This window comes from Helianthus annuus, chromosome 11 (genome assembly GCF_002127325.2).
Source record: "Helianthus annuus cultivar XRQ/B chromosome 11, HanXRQr2.0-SUNRISE, whole genome shotgun sequence".
NCBI lineage: Eukaryota > Viridiplantae > Streptophyta > Magnoliopsida > Asterales > Asteraceae > Helianthus > Helianthus annuus.
The window spans coordinates 45,803,485-45,812,076 of NC_035443.2; positions in this window are offsets into that span (position 1 = coordinate 45,803,485).

Consider the following 8,592-nt stretch of genomic DNA (forward strand, 5'->3'; position numbering starts at 1 on the left):
TTTGTCTTTTCCTTCAGTTCGTACGTTTTGTACGTTAACTTTATTTGTATTTGATCTTTTGCCTTCAGTTTAGATTTTACAAAATGTAGTTAGTATCTTTAATCTTTTTTGTTTTACATAATATTTTAAATTCATATGTTTAAAACTGAAAATACATAATTCAACCAAACAACGAAATTCTCAACACAGATTGTAGTTCACGCTCGGGTGGTGGTTCAATGATGAAACTTTGGAATGAGGATCGAAAGGTAGATCCTGTTATAGCGACGGTGTACGGTAGATATGAGAAATAACATGTCACATGCTTTACAACTTCTAATCACTTTCCACAATGGATGCCATTCCAAACAAAATTAAAGTGACAGGCCCCACATATAGGATACTAGTTGTTGCTCATGGCTTTCCACGAATGATGTTATTTAATTTCCATTCTGGTTTATTTGTATTTTAAAAAGTAAAATTGAAGAGGTATGGTTTCAATTCTATGCCTACATGGCAGGGACCACACCACTTTTGTGCACACAAGGCATCCACGTCAACGAAACACTCCAGAAGCTTCTAGAAACTTCTGAATGATTCACAGTTGGCACCAAAGATGCTCTATCCGACATAAAGGACGACACGTGTCACCACTAGCAGAATGCCACATAGGCCTGCGACAATTCAGGGAGCAGCACTGACAATACCGGTACGAGGTATCCAGCGCAGGCGAATGCAAGAACGCCATGTGTACCACTACACCTGCCACGACAGAGCAGACCAAGAGGATATTCCCCTTGGTCGGACAGCTGGCACGCGCTCACAGCTGGCACAGCTGCTCCTTCCTTCTTCACCCTCCGGCTATAAATAGGACCCTTCATCATTCAGGTTCAGGATCTTTACTCTCCTTACTCACTCTATACGCACACTGTCTATTTACTCTCAGAACAGCACTTATTCTCACGCCAGAGCCTGGTTAAGAGGGAAAACCCCCTTCCCCCTCTTAACGAGACTAACGGTGTTTACTGTTTTGCAGATCTCGAGCCATCAATACGAGTAGAAGAAGAGGTTGAACCCATTAGACGAAACAACCCCACTGATTGTCCTTGTGTTAACTAGTGTTTCAACATTGGCGCCATCCGTGAGACTCGCACCCACGACCACGTGGTTAAAAGCACTCTCACCTCTTTTCTTTTCTAAAAAACACTCGTGAAAATGGCAGAACAAAATCACTCACACCCAGTCGACGGAGAAGTTTCTTCCTTTGAACTCGTTTCGGACACGGCACACGTCCAAATGGGTCAAAGGAACGAGACCATCCAAGAGGGTCAGCTGAACAACGATTTTCCATCCATCTTTGGAAGTGCATCCAGGGCTGTTAGCCAAACCACAACTGGACCCACTTTCCAAACACCAGCAAGAATCATCACTCAAACCACAAACGGAGCTGCTTTCCAATCTCCAACGGGGATACTACACCAAACACCTCCGCCGATGCAGACTCTAAGCCATGGAGCAGGCCCTTCTGCTCCATCGGAACAAGCACAACTCAACTACTCTGCACTTTTAGGGCTACCCGAGGGAAAAACTATGGCTTCCTGGTATGCCGAAAAATGGCGTCCATAAACCTCGTTTATACGCAGCTCAGCGCACAACAAGCCTTGCTCCAAGCACAGGCTAACCAATCAGCATTCGTAACCCCACAACCGAGGTCTCAGAGTACACACACGGCTCAGCAGACAAATGCGTGGAACTTACGTACAGAAAGAGGACCAGTGCAAAATGTAAGAAGACCTAGCGTACACGACACGCGCGATACTTATGCTGAAACAGAGAGCAACTTCGTGCAAAACTCCAACCTACAACGAAGGCCGATCCAAACCCGTTTGGGCGCACGTAACATGAATACGGAATGGGAAGAAGAAGAAGACGACCCAACTTACAAGGAGGAATCCACGGTGTTCAGCAGACTCCATCCGGAGCACGAAGCATACAAACCAACCAAGCGCGCGGGGTACAACCCCAAAGCAGAGCATGATTACACCTTGAGCTATCGTCCTGAGGACATGGCAGAAAATTCAAAATTCATCCGAGAAATCGCATGTGCGGCTATCGACAAAACGAAATTACCACACAACGTGGGTAAATACAACGGGTTGACGGACCCAGATGATCACCTCCAGGTGTTTAAGGGCGCAGGGGCAACAGGCGGATGGAACTTACCAACATGGTGCCACCTGTTTGCTCAGACATTCGTCGGCGCAGCGCGCATTTGGTTCGACAACTTACCAGCAGGCAAAATCAAATCATGGGTCGATTTCCGAGAGAAGTTCCTAGCACACTTCTCTCAGCAGAGAAGACAAGCCAGAGACCCCGGTGACTGTCTAAACATATGGAGAAAAGACTACGAAAGCGTAGAGGATTTCATCACAAGATACAACAAAGAATGTTTAGAGATCGGCGACATACCAGAAAAGATGATGCGCGCACACTTCATGAGGGCGGTCAAGTGTGACGATTTGGTTAAAAGAATCAAAGGGCGAAACGGAGGACCCAAAGATTGGGAAACCTTCATAGAAGCAGCCAAAACCATTGCGCAGACAGACAGACAGTTGACCGGTGACGACCACCGTCAGCGCGCGCACAACCATAACGATCGACACAACAGAAGGGGCAGAAATCAACCCTGGAAGGCTTCTGGGCACAGAGAAAGAAGCCCCCCACGGGACGACGCACGCCATACGATCAAACAGATAGCCCATCGAAAGGAAGTGAAGCGAGAAAACAGAGAAAAACAGTGGACTCCACTGACCAAAACACCTTCTGAAGTCCTAGCTACAGAAAATCATCAGTTCAAACCACCCCTACAGATGCGCAACAAGAGGGGTCAAGACCCAAATCTCTTCTGTGAATTCCACAAAGATACGGGCCACTTAACCGACGATTGCTTTAGCCTAAAGCAAGAAATCGAAAGAGCCCTAAGAGACGGAAAGGTCACTCACTTAGTCAAGGGCGGAAAGCGCGATTACCGCCAAATACAAAGAAGAGATGAAGGGCCAGACAATAAGAAGCTCAGAAAGCTAGAAACCCACATGGTACAGGGAGGTCCACGAAGACCGAGAAAAAACTACAACAAGCGCGCACAGGATGATTCATGGCGCGAGAAACAAGTTATTTTCCCAGTTGTTAGAGGGGGTCCAAGAGAAAAGCGACCAATAGTCATCCCAGGTGGGATTGGCCACTACCAGACAGATTACATCTTCATCGATCCCGGGAGCACCGCGAATATTATATATGAACAGTGCTTCAATCAATTTGATCAAGAGGACAAGGCACGCCTAGAGCCAGTCGATTATCCACTAACTGGTTTCTGCAACGAAGCCGTCTTTCCCCTAGGACAAATATCATTCCTGGTGTTGCTTTCAGACGGGAGAAATTCAAGAACTGAAGAAGTCACATTCATGGTATTGCCGGCGCACTCAAGACATGACATCCTCCTGGGAAGAGAATCCCAAGAAGATTTCAGTATGATCTGCTCTGCACCACATTCCGCTGTTGGATTCCCCACCGAAACAGGCATTGCGCTGATATATGCCAGTAAGGAAGTTTTAGCAACAGACGAAATCAGACCAGCCAAAGCAAGCAAGCCAGCACCGCGCATAGAGGCAGAAAAATGGGTATTAAACAGCGCATACCCAGAACAAACAGTCACTCTGGGGCCCGCCATGTCCAACCTGACGCGCGCGGCGCTCAAGAAATTACTGCACGAAAACATGGACGTGTTCGCCTGGACACCGGCTGATATGGTTGGTGTTCCACGGCACATAGCAGAACACCGTCTAAACGTCTCAGAAGACGCAAAGCCAGTGGTGCACGCCAAACGCCACCTAGGCGACATCAAACACGATGCCATGAAGGAACAAGTGCTAGAGTTGCTAAACGCAGGAATCATCAGGGAAGTCAGGTACCAAACATGGGTAGCAAGCCCAGTAATGGTAAAGAAACCAAATGGCAGCTGGAGAATGTGTGTCGACTATAAGGATCTGAACAAGGCATGTCCCCGTGACTGCTACGCTTTACCAGACATTCCGGTGGAAATGTTTTCTGGATTGCTACAAGGGGTACCATCAAGTTCAAATGGTCGTTCAAGACGAATATAAAACCGCATTTCGCACGCCAACAGGGCTGTATTGCTACACCAAGATGCCGTTCGGCTTAAAAAATGCAGGCGCAACATACCAAAGGCTGATGAACGAAACATTCAGTGACGCCATCGGTAAGTACATAGAAGTGTACATGGATGATCTGGTAATCATGAGCAAAGAGGAGAGCGCGATGCTGGCAAATATCCAGAAGACATTCAACACGCTACGCAACGTAAGTATCAAGCTGAACCCAGCAAAGTGCTCATTCGGAATGGAAGAAGGGAAGTTCTTGGGCTTCATAGTCACAAAAGATGGTTTTAAGGTAAATCCAGAAAAGGTCCAAGCCATAGAAAGGATGCCTTCACCAGCAAACATCAAGGACATGCAGAAGCTAGCAGGACGATTAGCAGCACTCAATCGTTTTCTAGCCAACCACGCCGCAAAATCCTTCCCATTCATCAAAACCTTGCACAACTGCATGAAGAAAAGCCAATTCCAATGGACTCCGGAAGCAGAGAGTGCGTACCGCGAAATGAAAGATTGCCTCATAAAACTGCCGATACTAACCGCACCAAACAAGGGAGAACCTCTGGTACTCTACCTATCAGCTTCCGACAGGGCAGTCGGAGCTGTACTACTCGTCGATCGTCAAGGTGTCCAGAACCCGTTTACTATGTGTCGCGAACCTTGACCGATCCAGAGACTCGGTATGCAATCATGGAGAAGCTAGTCCTTGCACTGATTCACGCTTCAAGACGGCTGCGCAGGTATTTTGCCAACCACGTCATCCACGTGCTAACAAACTACAACATTGGAAATATCCTTGCAAGGCCAGAAGTATCAGGAAGGTTAGCCAAATGGGCAATAGAACTGGGAGGTCATAACGTGGTTTTCAGACCAAGACCATCAATCAAAGGCCAGGTCTTGGCAGATTTTATGACGGAAGTCCCAGACGACAAAGACAGAGAATGTAAGGCGATGGAGAAAGCCGAGAAAAAGCAAACAGAAGAGCCATGGCTGTTGTACACAGATGGTGCATCTAACGAAGACGGAGCGGGCGCGGGGCTAAGGCTAGTAAGCCCAGACAAACACGAGTTCACATACGCCATACGCCTGAACTTCAAGAGCACAAACAACGAAGCTGAGTACGAAGCTTTCCTGGCTGGCCTGCGATTGGCGATCAAAATGGGGGTCCGACACATCGAAGCGCATGTGGACTCCATGTTAGTAGCAGGCCAAATCAACGGCCAATATGAAGCAAAGGGCGATATAATGGCACTCTATCTCAACCAAGCGAAAACATTGCTACAAACCTTCTATTCCTACAAGGTGCACCACATAAATCGAAGCGAAAACAAGCCGGGTGATGCTTTAAGCAAGCTGGCATCAACAAGTTTCCAGCACCTAGCAAAAGATGTGCGCATAGAGGTCTTGAGCAATCCATCCGTTCCACTGAGAGAAGTAAGCGTCATCCAGACAGGAACAACGTCCTGGATGACGCCGATAATCATGTACTTGCAGTCAGGGATACTTCCAGAGAACAAAGCTGAAGCGCGAAAGATCCAATACAAATCAGAACACTATCAAATGGCAGACGGGATACTGTACCGAAAATCGTATCTTGGCCCACTGCTACGATGTGTCGACGCCGACGATGCGAACTATCTAATCCGGGAAGTGCATGAAGGAATCTGTGGTATCCATGCCGAGCCTCGAATGGTAGTGGCCAAAGTGATGAATGCCGGATACTACTGGCCCGGAATGCATCTCGATGCTGTGAAAGAATTAAGAAAGTGCAGTGGCTGTCAGAGGCACGCGCCAAAGACCATGCGCCCCAAGAATGAACTAGTGCCCGTAACAACCGCATGGCCTTTTCAACAATGGGGCATAGACATGGTAGGCCCTTTCCCAGAAGCTCCAGGGGCAGTCAAGTTCATAATAGTCGCGGTTGATTACTTCACCAAGTGGGTAGAAGCAAAGGCACTCGCATCAACCACATCGGCAGTCGTCAAACGATTCATATGGGAACAAATCATATGCCGGTTCGGCTTACCCCTCAGAATCATCACCGACAACGGAACAAACTTTGCAGCAGATGATCTCGAACGATGGTTCAAAGAATTGAACATCGAACACACCTTCTCTTCGGTTGCGCATCCGCAAGGGAACGGTCAAGTCGAGGCAGTCAACAAAAGCATTGTCGATGGCATAAAGGCAAGGCTCGGTGAAAAACGACGAGAATGGGTCGACGAACTACCCAGCATACTATGGGCCCATAGAACAATGCCAAAAACAAGCAATGGTGAAACGCCTTTCAGCTTGGTCTATGGGTCTGAAGCAGTGATCCCAGCAGAAATCGGGCTACCATCTCCGAGAATGCTCTCCATGAACCTAATCAACAACGACGAAGAAAGGAGGATCGACCTGGACCTCCTAGAAGAACGGAGGGAGATGGCAGCAACCAACGAAGCCAAGTACAAGTCGAAGCTGGAAAAGTATTACAACTCCAGAGTCCGAATCTGCACCTTCAATCCTGGAGATTATGTCCTAAGAGACAACGAAGCATCCAACGCAGAAAAGCCCGGAAAACTAGCTCCCAAATGGGAAGGCCCATACATAGTCGATGTAGTACTCGGCAAAGGAGCCTACAAACTACGCACCATCAACAACAAAGAGGTTCCACGAACCTGGAATGCCCAGCAACTCCGAAAGTGCTACATGTAACACAACCATGTAATCGTAAAGGGCGTACAGCCAACACATTTACTTTAATACAAGAAGTGTTTGGCTACATTTATTTCATGCAAATTTCTTGTCACAACTGCATTTATTACTTCGGGCGTACACGAAAACATCAATGGCTCGACCATAGGAAACGTTGTAGACCTCCAAGGCTTGTCACAACCAAGTGAACAGCCGGGTCAGAAATACAACCAAAGCCTACACAACGCCAAAACATAACTTCGTGCCCACATAAACACGAAAATATCGATAGCAAGGTAACCAAACATTGTAATGCTCCCAAGGCTGATCACAGCTGAGCTCACACAATAACCTGCAACTCGATCACTTCGTATGTCACATGCAAGCGCACATACTTAAACGACAGAATAAAAAACGTTGTAGTAACACAACATCACCTGTCAGCGCCATCATTCATTCGTGACACCTGATCAAAGTAATTAAACATGCACATATTATGACGATAACAAAATTCGCATAACCATAGAAAAAAGCGATAAAATATTCACAAGAATCCCAGGTACACACACCCACAGGTAAACAAAATTTAAATTGTCTTAAACAACCAGCATTACAGGCCCATTCATGGCCATACACGGCGCACAGGCCGGAATCCACCGTTCAAGTCTGACTGGGGCCAGCACCCCCTGCCGCATCACTATCTTCTCCCAAAGCTTTCTTCAACAAAACGACCCCATCTGGTTTCCGAGACAACTTCTGCGCTGCCCGGACGACGGCAAAATCAAGGGTTGAAAACTCCTTGCGCTTAGCAGCATAAGCACCGTCACAATCCTCTTTATACAATTCGAAGTGGTAGTCTTTCTCCTTGTTGATAACCGCAGACTTGCCTTCAGCGAAACCAAACTTACGACCGCTATTATACCCCGCTCGACCCAATTCAAGCATATACGTGGCAAGCTCAGTCGAGTTCAGAATACGGTCAGCAAGCTGCATAAAACGGAGCAATCAGATAAATCCGCAAAAACCAAAGAATAAGAAAAAGCAAAAGAAATTACCAAGGGCACTCCACGGGAAAGCAGCCATCTGGTGTCAGCAGACGTTTCCTCCGCAAGGAGTTCTGCTGCCTGAACTTCAGCAGCCTTTTCAGCAAGAAGGCGCTGTGCATCCTCACACTCAGTTGACTTTTGCTGAGCAAGAACCTCTAACTTATCAATTCGTGCAACATACTCCTTCTCTTTCTTTTCGGATGCAACACGCGCTTGCTGCGCTTCTTCAGCAAGTGTTGTCTTTTCACCAGAAAAACGCACGATTGCATCGCGCTGCGACTGCATCTCAACGTTCGTACGCGCGCACGCGGCCTCCCAATCCTTCTGCCTCTGATCATTCAGCTGTTTTTGCTCCTCAAGCTTCCGTTCAGCTTTAGCAACCCTCCACTGCAAACCTTTCTTCTCAGCATTAAATTTTTCCCTTTCTTCAGCAAGCGACTTCTTCGACGCCTCAAACTCAAGGGTCTCTTCCCCCATCGATCGCCACTCGCGAAGAATTTCCTGTGATGTGGCAAAGAAATTAACCCCAGCACGAACATGATCGTCCAAAAGTGAAAAGCGATTGCGATTCTTCTGAAACATCCTCTCAGTAGGAGGAAGGGACATAGCAAAGAACTCATGGCAATTGTTAACGTCATTCATCCGAGAACCCTGAGTAAGGTTCCAGCGCGGGGCGTGTGGCAAATCGTCACAAGCCGGGTTACTCCAAGAATCAGCAG